The following is a 14,921-nucleotide window of genomic DNA, read 5'->3' as shown; positions in this document are numbered from 1 at the left end:
GCTTCAGTAGTTGTGGCACGTGGGCTCAGCAGTTGTGGTTCGCGGGCTCTAGAGCGCAGACTCAGTAGTTGTGGCGCACGGGCTTAGTTGCTCTGCGGCACATGGGATCTTCCCGGACCAGGGCTCGAACCCGTGTCCCCTGCATTGGCAGGTGGATTCTTAACCACTGCGCCACCAGGGAAGCCCTGGATTGCTTTTTAAAGTTATTTATTATGTGCCTACCTCTGTACTAAACTAAGACGCATGATTAAGGATAGAAGGCTGGGGTAAACAGGGCTGACGTGGGGTGGGGTAGCTCTCAACTAAGGCAGAGCTCAGAAGATGGAGCTAGGGATAGGCGGGGAGCCTCTTCCTCAGTCAGGTCTCCTGAGCACAGCTGCAGTGGTTGTGATTCTAAAATAAGATATGCGGGCTTCCCTGGTGGCGCAGTGGTTGAGAGTCCGCCTGCTGATGCAGGGGACACAGGTTCGTGCCCCGGTCCGGGAGGATCCCACATGCCGCGGAGCGGCTGGGCCCGTGAGCCGCGGCCGCTGAGCCTGTGCATCCGGAGCCTGTGTTCCGCAACGGGAGAGGCCACAGCAGTGAGAGGCCCGCGTACCGCAAAAATAAATAAATAAATAAATAAATAAATAATAAAAATAATAAAAATAAAATAAAATATGCAAATATCCTGGATATGGAGCTCTAGAAGACTATCCCCCAGAGGAGTCCTGGGTCATGAATGCTTGGGTTGAAAGCTTTCCATCCAAATTCTGCCTCCATGTGGTGAAATTGCCACCAGCTTGGAGAGCTCACATCATGTGCAGGAAATCCATCTGAAGAAGACTCCAGAATGCCCAGATGCATAATAACTTCAAATATAGACATCTTTTCCAAAGACCACAGACACTCTGAAAAAGCACAAAGATGAATGACTTCAAATTGTGAGATGCAAAGAATACTAAATTGCTCACATTTGGGAAGCTAGATTGTGAGAGGTTAGGAAGGCTTATATGAGGCTACTGCTTTTCCAGTCGTCCCTCTGATCTCAGTGGTCACTGAACGTCCCCACCCTGTGTTGGTGCTGGTGCTTATTGCTATGGAGTATCACAGAGCAGAGCCCTGTAGTAGTCAGGGTTCTTAATGGCAAGCAACAGAAACTTGAGTTTAGCCTCTTATAAGCAGAAGATAAATTTATAGTAAAGGATATTGGGGAACTCATAAAATCATCAAGAATGCTGGAAAATCAGGCTTAGGAAGTGGGGCAAGAAAGAGGGAGGCTCTGAGCCCCAGAACTAGTCCAGCGTCAGGCATGGAAATGTCAACACAGCTGGTACTGCAGTGGGTTACTCCAGGATGTGGCCACCACTGCTGCCCCCATCACCACCAAGGTGGTCTTGCCAGGCCCCTGCTTCTCTGTGTCCAAGTCTGGTGGGTGTGCCTGACAGACTGAGCCTGGTCATGAGTCTGTGCCCACTGCAGGGAGGCTGGGACGAACACGTGGGGCTCAGAGGTTGGGCTGCTAAAAATGATCAGTGTCCACTGGAGCCCCAGGGTTTATTTCCAGGTCTCACAAAACCTTCTCTCTTTCAATAATTAAAAAAGCAGTTCCATGTAAAAAAGGAAGAAGACAAATTTATTCCTTATCATGTGATTGAGCAGGCAGATTCTAGATGCAATCCCTGACCTTGGAAAGATTACACTTTTGTGGGAGACAAGAGTAACAAACAAGGGTGGGGGGCATTGCTAAGTACAGTGGAGAATAATCAGGGTAAGAGGGGTATGGAGAGCACAGAGGTGTTACTTTCTTGAGCTGATCAGGGAAGACTGACCTGCTTAGATGACATCTGAGCAGAGAGCTGGAGGGAGGGAAGAGGAGAGTCAGGGGGCTCCCTGGGAGAGAGCATCACCGACAGAGGAGACAGCTGGAGCAAAGGACCCGAGGCAGGAGCACGCCTGGGTGTTCAAGGAACAACTGTGGCTGGGGCAGAGAGAGAGAGAGGGGAAAGTCAGAGGAAATAAGAGCAAGGAGATGGGAGAGGTTTTATCCAGCACAAGGTGGGGTGCTGTTGGAAGGTTTTGAACAGACAAGTGAAATTATCTGACTCACATTTTAGAAGGAGCCCTCTTACTCTGGTGGAGAACAGACTGTTGAGGAGAAAGAGTGCAGGCAGGGAGAGATTAAGTGGCTACTGCACCAATGCAGGCGGGAGAGCGGAAGTGGGACCTGGTAGGAGGGTGGTGGTGATGAGAAAGAGACAGATTCTGGATGCATTTTGAAGGTAGAGTCATCTCCCGATGGATTGGATGTTTCATACTTTCTTTTTCACATATACACATATACATGTATATGCATATACACGTGTGTGTGTGTTTAGGTAAAACAAGAAAGCTCTAATTCTAATCAGAGTTCTGTTCAAAAGTTAACATAGTAAAATAAAGATAAGTAAGGAAAGAGAGATCAGTTCAGTTTTTAAGCTGAGAATTGATTAGCACAACCTCCCAATGCCTTGCCACTGAGTAATAATAATCATAATGATATTTGAATTGTTTGAGTGCTTACTGGGTTCCAGTCACTGTTCTAAGCACCTTACACATGTCATTTCCATGTATTACTCATTTCATTATCATAGCTATGCCATAAGGTAGGTAATATTATTATTCCCACTTTAAAGGCAATGACATTGAGTAACAGAAAAGTTAAATAAGTTAGATAAGGACCACTTACAGAGAAATGCAGTTTTGGTTGTTTTTTTTTAATTAATTAATTTGTTTATTTATTTTAAAAATTTTGGCTGCGTTGGGTCTTCGTTGCTGTGTGCAGGCTTTCTCTGGTTGCTTTGAGCAGGGGCAACTCTTCGTTGCGGTGCACAGGCTTCTCCTTGCGGTGGCTTCTCTTGCTACGGACCGCGGGCTCTAGGCGCGCAGGCTTCAGTAGTTGTGGCGCACGGGCTTAGTTGCTCCGCGGCATGTGGGATCTTCCCCGGCCAGGGCTCGAACCCCTGTCCCCTGCATTGGCAGGAGGATTCTTAACCACTACGCCACCAGGGAAGCCCAAGAAACAAAGTTTTGTCTGTTGGGAAAGATGGAATAATTATTAAATAACCATGTAAACATATACATTCCTCACTGGGGCCCGATTACCCATCTACAAAATGAGGGTATTGGAAGGGATAATTGCTAAAGTCCTTTAGCTGTGACTGTCCGTGAATCCTTCGTTGCTAACAAAGAAAATATTGTCCTGTTTGCCTCCCTCGCATTATAAATATTAAAAAATCAATTCACGTTTTCTCAATGCCTACAATGATCATTTAAAGAGTAACCCGAGGGCTTCCCTGGTGGCGCAGTGGTTGCAAGTCCTCCTGCCGATGCAGGGGATGCGGGTTCATGCCCCGGTCTGGGAAGATCCCACATGCCACGAAGTGGCTAGGCCCGTGAGCCATGGCTGCTGAGCCTGCGCGTCTGGAGCCTGTGCTCCGCAACGGGAGAGACCCCAACAGTGAGAGGCCCGCGTACCGAAAAAAAAAAAAAAAAAAAAAAAGAGTAACCCGATTTCATGAAGTATTTGTTTTTGCTTAAAAATTGTCATTGATGATAATTAGTTTGATGAATAGTGTGTCTTCATTCAGAAAAATTGTACCTTTCACATATACAGAGCCAAATATTCTCCAACACAGGTGAAAAGTCAACAAAGGTCTGGAGTTCAAGGGACAGCTGCTTGTGGCACCCCCCCAAACCATCCCATCCATCTGTCCATCTGTTCATTCATACAAAAAGTATTTATCGTGGGGCTTCCCTGGTGGTGCAGTGGTTGAGAGTCCGCCTGCCGATGCAGGGGACACGGGTTCGTGCCCCGGTCCGGGAAGATCCCACATGCCGCGGAGCGGCTGGGCCCGTGAGCCATGGCCACTGAGCCTGCGCGTCCGGAGCCTGTGCTCCTCAGCAGGAGAGGCCATAACAGTGAGAGGCCCGCGTACTGCAAAAAAAAAAAAAAAAAAAAGTATTTATTGAGTTCCTATTATATGTGGAACTGTTCATTGCAAGTTAATATGTTACAAGACAGCAACATACTGAAGGATGGACACTGTAAGAGTATATATTTTGGAGTCAGGTATGCTTGGTTTCAAATACTGGCTCAGCAATTACTGCGTAACTTTGGGCAAAGCAGTAAACTTCTCTGAGCCTCAAATTCCTCATCTGGACAATGGAGACAATAATATCCAACTTTCCATGTTATTGTAAGGATTTGATGCTACATATGTAAAGCCCATGTAGCCTGTGCTTGGCTTGGAGTAAACTCTGTAAATGGTGTCCCTTGGTGGTCACCCTCTCCTGGTCAGCACTTTGATCCTTTGAATTCTTTGAACCCCAAGGCCCAGCACCCTTGGGTGTGCTGTGGTCCCCACACACTCCTGCAAGGGCCCCCAGCCTGCTGCCTCTGTACATCATCAGTGAGCAGTCCAAGGCCCCTTCAGGCAAGCTCCCCGCAGTAGAGGAAGCCAGGTGGAAGAATCCCGGAGCAGGGTGGGGTTGAGAGCAGGAGGAAGCGATAGAAGAGCCGCAGAAGCTGCTTTCTCACAACATGCCTTTTAGTCTCTATTTCCCAGCGTAGAGTCTAATGTTAAAGTTTATTGCCAGGAGGAAGGAATGAAGATTAAATTAATAGTATTATTTCAACTTTTAAAAACTGATAAAGAGGGCTTCCCTGGTGGCGCAGTGGTTTGGAGTCCGCCTGCCGATGCAGGGGACACGGGTTCGTGCCCCGGTCCGGGAAGATCCCACATGCCGCGGAGCAGCTGGGCCCGTGAGCCATGGCCGTTGAGCCTGCGCGTCCGGAGCCTGTGCTCCACAACGGGAGAGGCCACAGCAGTGAGAGGCCCGCGTACCGCAAAAAAAAAAACAACTGATAAAGACAGTAGGACTCAGAGAGGTTAATTGACTTGCCTAAGATTACACAGCAACACAGATATATCTGAACTCAGGTCTGTCTGAAACAAAAGCCTATGCTCATTCTACTGCCCAACTGTGGCAGGTGGGCCCACCAGAAATAGAGCCTGAGATACCAGTGCACATCACTTATATATGAAATGCTCACAGGAGAAAGGGGGTGAGGCCGGGGAAGGATGTGAAAGGAAGGATATCATCTTAGCTGGAAACTAGGTAGTTTCTTCAGCCTAGTCCCATGCGGAGCTCTAGAGCATGAATTACACCACAGAGTTTGTCCATCTTGAGGCGAGAAGGGAGCCAGCTCTTTGCTCCTCTACGTGCAGGTGAATCATGGGCTGCAGGGGAGCAGGCGGGGGAGCCTCCCAGTTGAAGCAGCTCCCTTTTGGTCAAGGGCAATTCTGTGAGGCATTAGCAGCCAATGGTCAGAGCCACTGGAGACGGGCCCACCTGCCCAGGGAAGGGATTTGGGCGAGCCATCAACAGTGAAACAGCATCCGTTTCATTCACATTGCATCCCTAACCATCGACTGAATGAATAAATGAGTGAATGTGTTTTCTCGGTAATAAAACAGAAATGGTAATGTGTACTTCAGGGGTCGTTAGGAAGCCTAAATGAGCTCATGTGTATAAGTTAATTGGTCTAGCATTGTGAGTGCATAATAAATGAGAATAATTATTAGCCACAGTAAAATTAGTATTAACTTAGCAATAATCAGCCAATTATGTTATTAATGATTATAATTTTATTTTTGTGACCAATGACAGTAGCCCTTACTCGGAAGCCTCAGCTAGTTGACTGAAGAAGGATGAAAATGTGCAAAACAGGAACTCCTTCCTTCCTGACAACACCTGGCTCAGATCTGCACGTGGCAATTCAGTAACTAAAGCCCTTTGGAGTCTAAGGTGGCTCCACTTCAACCCGCGTTCCCCAATGTCCAATTCCTGTGAGGATGCCTAGGGATGGCGCTGGTCAGCATGGCCTTGGGTATAGCTCACAGAAATTGGACTCATCACCCCAGCCCTAAATACGCTATAGGATAGAGGGGGTGCAGGCAGGGAAGACGAGGTAGGCTGGGAGATGATGGGAAGTGTCCCCAGCCCTGGGTCTCAGACCCAAGTAAGAGGAGAGCTGGCTCGATCGCAGCGTTGCTGCTTGTAGTGATGTCATTGTTTCCAGACCCAGAGTCGTCACTGAAGGGAAACCTTCCTGGGATCTTCCCTTGTGTGACACTCAGCATTTCCTGCCTGGTGCTTGTCTACCCCCACTGCCCTTCCCCCCACTAATTAGAGTATTAAAAAGCCCAGGTCCTGCTGAATTTTCAGAACCTCAAATGACTCATACTGTGCACTTTAGTGAACGCGAAAAGAAACGAACCATTCCTGTTCCAAATGCAGTGGTTTCACTCTTCTTGAGGTTATGCAAATCTGCCTTTTCTTTTTGTACCTTGGAAACACTTGATGGAGGCTGAAGGATGGTAGGGAAGACTGGGGGAGAAGGTGGACCCTGGAGGAAGTCAAATTGGGCACAAATGTGATATACATCTGCATAACTGTTTTTTGTTTTTGTTTTCTACTTCTAGAAACATTTCCTAGGATCTGGAGCTCCATGAATTGGATTTCTTTGCCCCTCATTCCTCCCCCACCTTAAATGTCGATAAGTTGTTCACTCCTGTGCCCCATTCTCTTCTCTAACTCCGCCGCCTCAAACTCCACCTTTGCCGATGACACCGCAGACTGCCCAGCCTTGTTCTCTCCCAAACATCAGCCTCGTATCTAAGGCAGCCTGATGAAATCAAACGTGAGTCCACGTCGAACCAGTATCTTCTGTCCCTTTGGTGGTCCCTCTCTCAGTTGAGGACCTAATGACACCACCCGGTCAGCCAAGCTAGAAACCCTAGAGCCTTCAGTTTACCTTAAGGGATTGACTTGGCTTCTTCCTCACTGCCCCTCACCCCAACTGAAACTCAGTTCTACTCCAACTTGTGACTCAAATCCACCCCTACCTCTCCATTTCTTTTATTTATTTATTTATTTATTTATGGCTGTATTGGGTCTTTGTTTCTGTGTAAGGGCTTTCTCTAGTTGCGGCGAGTGCCCCCACTTCATCGCGCCACTCTTCATCACGGTGTGCGGGCCTCTCACTATCACGGCCTCTCGTTGTGGGGCACAGGCTCCAGATGCGCAGACTCAGTAATTGTGGCTCAGGGGCCCAGTTGCTCCGCGGCATGTGGGATCTTCCCAGACCAGGGCTCGAACCCGTGTCCCCTACATTGGCAGGTGGATTCTCAACCACTGCGCCACCAGGGAAGCCCCCTACCTCTCCATTTCTGCTTCTGCTTCTCAGGTGCACGTCACTCCTGCATGAAACTAAGGTGATAGACTTCTAGTTGATTCCTTTGTTTCTCCATCCCTCTATCTGTCCGTCAGTCTGTCCATTCTACACATTTTATTGAGCACCTACTATAAGCCAAACACTTTTCCAGACCTGGGACCACAGGGCTAAACCAAACAAGATCCCTGTCCCCGTGGAATTTACATTCCAGTGGGGTTACCAGATAACATACAACAAAGAAAAGACTTCTGGACTAAGATATCAGATTGAAACTTTCTCATAGAGTTTTATTCTGCCAATACCTCAACAAATAGCCAAAACAATAAAGAAGTAAAAATAGGCAGAAGAAATTCACCAACAGCAATTAAATAAGGAAAGAGCCATACCCTGTACAATAAATTTCAAAAACTGTTAACCAAGAAAGGAAACAAAATTTGGGGGTAAAGTAGAGAAGGCCAGCAAGGCTTGGCTCCTAACATGGTCCCTGCTGCCCTAGCAGCTGCAATGGAGAATCTGCAAAGTCCTGGGAATTCTCACTTATACCCCCAAAGCCAAGAGAAGCCAAACATGTAGGTGTCCACATCCATATCCTCCACTGACTGAAAAGTAGTAGAAATAGCTATTGGGGAGAAATAGGTAAAATTGGGCAAGTGAACAATGGGGCTGATTCTGACCAAAGTAAAGTCTTCAGGGCAACAAACCGAATTTGGGCAACAATGAAAGCTTGAAGTTCTACCCGCCAGGGAACGATGTATACTATCCAAACCTGAGGATTAAATCCTGACACATCTCCAAAATCGCAGCAGAAAGAGCAGAGCCCAGACATTCCAACCACCAACACTCTGCCCACTGAGCTTCCCTTCTGGTGCCACCACTCCGCAGCTTCCTTGATCCTCACAATGAAACAGAGAGAAAAACAAACTAATCTCAAATACAATGGGGAAGGAGTCAAGAAGTCACCCACACTCTATCAGAACAAATAAACTGAATGGATGTAATTCCCTATACGTAAGCAAAATGAAAGAATAAGCATGACAACAATAAAACCATACTATAGAGTTGAGGGCTAGGAGAAGCACCATGCAAAAGACCAGGAACCCAGATGAGAAGAAATAGTAAATCAAGCAACAGAAGGAAATTCCTCCCAATTTCTTCATGCTATGTGGCTTAATTAGAGCATGAATCCAGTGAAAGAAGAATTCAAAGATGAGATGGTAAAACGACAGAAATGAGATGAAAAGGGAGATTTCAGATTTAAGGAAACACACAGAGGGAAATATAGAATGAAAATATAAATTAGAAATAAGAAGAACAGAATAAGAAGAAACAGAATAGATACTGTTGAAATTTGAATTATGATGCAGAGGTAAAGCTTAAGATAATCACTGTGAAGGTAACTGAGAAAGAAATAGGTATGGAAGAGAGAGATTGGGAGAGAAATAGGTACGGAAGAGAGAAAAAATGATTAAATATAAAGATAACTGACGGCCCTTAAGTAGAGGGCCCAACACATGGGACAAAAGTGTATTCAAATGTAAATATGATCAAGTGAGTTTCCATGAAAGGAAGGGCTAAATATATAAAAAAGCAGAATACACTGTTCCAAGGAAACATGATGCAGAATGTTAAATACCAACATATAGTCTAATGAAATTATGAACTTCGATGATAAAGAAAAAATTCTTCAGGCATTTGACAGAAAAAGCAAATCATTCCAGGGGAGCAAAAACCAGCAGGACTCAGCCCTCTTCACAAGTGACATTCAAGGCCAGGAAACAGTGGACACAAAGCACCTAGCGGGGACAAGTTCAGCCCCCCACAGTGGGAGTGGACGTTTGTTTAACGGCTCTATTTGACATTAGATTATAAAGCTGAAAATGCACATCCCCTACAATCATACCCATTCCACCTTTGGATATATATCCTAAATTTTTATTTGCAGTAAAAATTATGGCAAATATACTAGGAAACAAGCATAAGAATGTTCATAACAGCATTGCTCAAGATAGAAAACAACTAGAAACAACCTGTCAATTGACAACAGAATGGATACATTGTAGTATATTCATAAAACTGAATACTGCAGTGATGATAAATGCACTACAGCTACACACATCAATGTGAGCAAATCTTAAGAAACATGCCGCACATTTCATGTTAAAGAACAATTATATACTACTTAAGGAAAATTTCGTGGTAAATCTACAAAGAAAGTTTAGGATAATGATTTTCTCTGAGGGTTGTCCGGGGAACTCAGCTTGGGGAGGTGCCCAAAGGGAGCTTCACCAGTAGGAATGATGTATCTGTTATGAGGTTAGCTGATGAATTCATGCATGTTCATTTTATTCTGATGATTTATAATATATAGTTCATGCACATTCTTTAATAGGTATCAATATTTCATAAGAATAAAGGAAACAAAATTCTAGACATTTAAAAAATTAATTTATCAAAAAAGTTTTCTATAGAAGCATAGTTGATTTACAATACTATATTAGTTTTAGATATACAGCATAGTGATTCAGTATTTTTACAGATTATACTCCACTAAAAGTTATAACAAGGTAATGGATAATTCCCTGTGCTATATGATATATCCTTGTTGCTTATCTATTTTATACATAGTATTTTGTATCTCTCTATTCTCTACCCCAATTTGTCCCTCCCCCCTTCCCTCTTCCCTTTTGTAACTACTAATTTGTTTTTCATTTCTGTGAGAATGTTTCTGTTTTGCATATACATTCGTTTGTATTATTTTTTAGATTCCACATATAAGTGATATCATACAGTATTTGTTTGACTTATTTCACTAAGCATAATATTCTCTAGGTCCATCCATGTTGCTGCAAATGGCAGAATTTCATTCTTTTTTATGGTTGAGTAATGTTCCATTATATATATATATATATATATATATATATATATATATATATATATACACACCATATCTTTATGCATTCATCTGTTCATGGGTACTTGTGTTGCTTCCACATCTTGGCTATTGTAAATAGTGCCTCTGTGAACACTGTGGTGCATGTATCTTTTTGAATTAGTGTTTTCATTTTTTCCAGCTATATACCAGAGGAGTAGGATTGCTATGGTAGTTCTATTTTTAGATTTTTGAGGAACCTCCATACTGATTTCCATAGTGGCTGCACCAATTTACATTCCCACTGACAGTGTGGAAGGGTTCTCTTTTCTCCACTCGCTCTCCAACATTTGTTATTTGTAGATTTTTTATGGTAACCATTCTCACAGGTGTGAGATGATATTGTCGTTTGACATTTTAAAGATTCTTTTAGTCACTAGGAAAATAATTAAGGAAGAAAACAGAGCACTATAAAGAAAAATATATATAGTACTATAAACAAAGCATGACTGAGAAAATGATACTCAGACAAGATGCCATTTCAGTATAAAGACAAAAGGCAGACATTCTCAAACTTGAAAGAGCTCAGGAATGTAGCACCTATCAGTCTTTTTTGAAAAACAAAAACCTATTTGTTATAAAGTCAAACCTTTAGGGGAATGAATCAAATGAAGAACTCAAGAATCGAGAGAACTTTGTAAAAATTACATTTAGGGAATTAGGGAGAATATTGAATCTATTTAAATATAGTATTATTGCTAAAAAGAAAAGAAAAGAAAAGTAAGGGGTGGAATTATGGCTGCAAAACCAGAACAGACGTGTTATAAACTTGGACAATGTAATAATAAACATGATCATAATAGCAATTTTCTACTGAAAATCAGGGATGGGTTTTTGTATCTGGCCATCTTGGAGTAACTGGTACTGGATATACTGTCCTGCTTAAATGACTATAAAAATGGGCAAAACAGATGAAACAACTGTTTCCAGGAATTGAAGCACGAGCAACACAGAGCTGTTATCCTTGAGAGCTGGGATACACACAGGTGACCACACATCCACCCCGGTTTCCTGTTCCTGGGAGCCCTCTCTGAACCACAGCAAGGAGGTGCAGAGAGAGGCGGTCTTACGGAGCCGAGGAGGAAGAGCTGAAGCCCCCGGAATTTGTGGGGTGGGAAGGTGGAGAGAAGGGAGCCCAGGAGTTTGAGTGTGGTGGTCCTTGGCAGAGGGATGGACAGAGAGCTGTGAGGCTGTGAGGCTGCAAGCTGCCTGGAGACCCCAGAAGCCAAGCAGTACCGTGAGTAGCTGGCCTGCTCCAGAGCCAGAGTGGGCGAGCCCTGCTGAGCACCTGGGGTGCCCAACTGGACCCTAGAAAAGGAGAAACCCCATGAGAAGATGACATGAAGTCAGGCACAGTCTGAAGTCTACACTAGCAAAAGAGATACTGATTGCAAAGGCAAAATCAAAATCAGGGCAAGGAGGCGAAATATTTTCTTCATCACATAGGAAATGAGCTTACATGAAACAACGTGGACCCTCTGGCCCAACTTAAAGACGGTTTTGGATGCACTTCCAATGATTCAACTCGTGTCAACACAAATTGAAAGGTCTTTTTCTACCTCTGGAACACTTGTCATGAAACTAAGATCAAGACCATTGTTTAGGGCAATTGATGCTTTCTGTGTTTGAACAATTCACTTTAAGAACAATAGCTTTCAGGGGCTTCCCTGGTGGAGCAGTGGTTAAGAATCCTCCTGTCAATGCAGGGGACACGTGTTGGATCCCTGGTCCGGGAAGATCCCACATGCCGCAGAGCAACTAAGCCAGTGCACCACAACTACTGAGCCTGCGCTCTAGAGCCCACGAGCCACAACTACTGAAGCCTGTGCACCTAGAGCCCGTGCTCTGCAACAAGAGAAGCCACTGCAATGAGAAGCCCATGCACCGCAATGAAGAGTAGCCCCCCCTCGCTGCAACTAGAGAAAGCCCACACACAGCAACAAAGACCCAATGCAGGCAAAAAAACAATTAATTAATGAATTAATTTCTAAAAACTTAAAAAAAAGAACAATAACTTTCAGTATCTGTGATAATATCTTTCAATTTTAATGACTTTTATTTGGTATTTATTTTGTTCTTCTGGTATAACTTTTATTGTTTTCTACTGTCAAATGTCTATATCAGGTAGAGATTATTTGTGTTATTGAAATATATAATCTACAAGCACTATATATTTCTTCATAACAATAATAAATTATACATTTATTATTATGTCTTTTTAAAAATGGAAAACCTCTGAAACATTTATTATAACCCTACCACAGAATCATGATCATGATTTATTATTATGGTCACCCATTATTTTTTGAAAACAACTACATAAAGTGTTATAAAATATAGAATAATTTATGATTTGGGGGGAAATCTCAAGAATTCCAGGGAATTATGATTTGTTACTGAATCTCATAGACTAAGGTTACTTTTTTTGCCTCATGAGCTCCTACATGTTCCTCAAACTTCAGCTCATCTTTCCCCTCTTCTTTAAAACTTTCTATAATTGGAAAAAAGACACCTTTCTGTATTAGCCAAGGCTGATGGTTGCAAATGTCAGAAATCCAATACAATCTAGCTTAGGCAAAGGGGTACTTTACTGGCTCATGTGATGGAGTGGTTGTAGCTTCAGGCTCAACTGGATCCAGAGGTTCAGAATGCCCTGATTGCTCTCTGTCTCTGTCTCTCTGTCTCTCCTTCCCTCCAAGCTTTTCCTCGACTTAGGTTCAGTTTCTCTCCACCTAAAGTTGCAGATGGTCACTGGGAGCTCCAGGCATGCATTATCTTGAAAGCTCAGAACCCCAGACAAAAAGACAATGAATGCTTTTCTAATAGGTTTGATAAAAGTCTTCAGTAGTTGATTGTCCTTGTGTGTGCCACATGGTCATCCTTGAACAAAGATTGTCATCAGGGAGGTAGATATTCTGGTTGGCCAGACTTGGGTCACCTGCCCTCATCATCCTACCTGACTACATGAATGAATTCCCCACAAGTAAGATGGCTTCTCCTATCTGAAGACGGGAGGGATGCGATGCTGGGTATATGGAAGCCGCAGATCTCCACCTTACCTTCCATTCTTCGTTCCTGCGCCAGAAAGAATCAGTATCTCCCTGTCTGTACTCCCATAAGTTTTATTTCTTCCTGCTGCATTGCTTCTCACAGTGTGCTCTTGTTCTCCCATGTCCATCCCCGCGGGGCACTGCTCAGGGAGCTGGTCTAACTCCTTTTGGCATTCCGGTGCCTAGCTCGTGCCTGGCACATAGTAGATACTCAATAGCTAACGTTCATTGGAACGTATTATGTGTTAGGCATAGTCCGTTCTATATGAATTTGTTTACTCTTCACAGAAATAATACAAGGTAGATATTATTATCCCCCAAATAAATATTTATTGAATGAGATAATAAGGATAAGTCATGGTTTAAGGAAGTTACAGACTGAACCCCATTAGAGAGCCCAAGGGATGTCTGTCACAATTGGAAGGATGTGGTGCTGTCAAAGGGAGCTATTGTCTTGTGGGTACTTCCCTGAAGGTAGCCAGGCTGACCGCATAACAAGGGTGGGATGACCTCCCCCGAAGAGCTTGGGCCGGTGCCAGTGACAGGGCCCCGAGGTGGAGGGAAAACTGCCAGTCACTCACTGCCACCCCCGCTCCCTTATAACTTCATAAAATATCTGAGTTCCCCCTGAGGACAGCAAACAAAAGAACAACTGCCTTTTGGAATAAGTAATCCTTATACTGGACGTAGTCCAAGACACACAGAAGGAATCCCTCTGGCAGATAAATCGTGGAGTTGCAAAGCAAGAGGGACCTTAAAAATCAACTAAGACTATGCTTTTGTTTTCAAGATGAGGAAACAGAGGCCTGCAGAGGTTAAAAAAAATTGTCCCAGGTCGCACAGGTAGTTAGTATCGAAACTAGAAACTGGAAGTAGAACCCAGGTCACTTTCTGTGTCCCCTGAAGTTTCACGTATGCTGAATCTTTCCTCAGATGATTTACAGCTCTAACTTTAATACCTGGGCAGATGGCATTTTGTCTTCAGCTTCTTACAGAGGGAAGGATTTTTTTTTTTTTTTTTTTGGCTGTGTTGGGTGAGGGCTTTCTCTAGTTGCGGCACGTGGGGGCCACTCTTCATCGCAGTGTGCGGGCCTCTCACTATCGCGGCCTCTCTTGTTGCGGGGCACAGGCTCCGTACGCACAGGCTCAGTAGTTGTGGCTCATGGGCCTAGTTGCGCCGTGGCATGTGGGACCTTCACAGACCAGGGCTTGAACCCGTGTCCTCTGCATTGGCAGGCAGATTCTCAACCATTGTGCCACCAGGGAAGCCCCTCAGTTTCTTATAAACATGCTCTGGAGGAGCCCTGGTTTGGGGCTAATCTGAGGTGGGAGCCCCAGGACACAGTTCTGTTGCCTGGAACCTTCCATGCTCAGGGTGGATGGGGTCTTGGTCCCATTGGAGAACTCCTTCAGGGCTGGACAGTGAAGTGTATTGACTTCTTGTTCTAATCAGCAGAGCAAACAACTCTCTGAGGATCCTTTCCCTGCTGTTGCCAACGTGGCCCTGCATTTTCTGACCCCCTCCACTTCTGGCTTCCAGGCTGCCAGGGTGGACTTTTTCAGCCCTGCGCCGATGTTTAGCACTATTGTTGGGGAGTTTCTAGCTTGGTTCGATGCTGTTGCTGGCTCTTGTTCTGAGACTTGGGGTGAGGCCTGATCAGAATATTATAATATCATGGGCTTC

Source organism: Mesoplodon mirus (assembly GCF_964341445.2).
Source record: "Mesoplodon mirus genome assembly, chromosome: 3".
Taxonomy (NCBI): Eukaryota; Metazoa; Chordata; class Mammalia; order Artiodactyla; family Ziphiidae; genus Mesoplodon; species Mesoplodon mirus.
The sequence above is the reverse complement of the archived record's forward strand: the minus strand, read 5'-3'. Positions refer to the sequence as shown.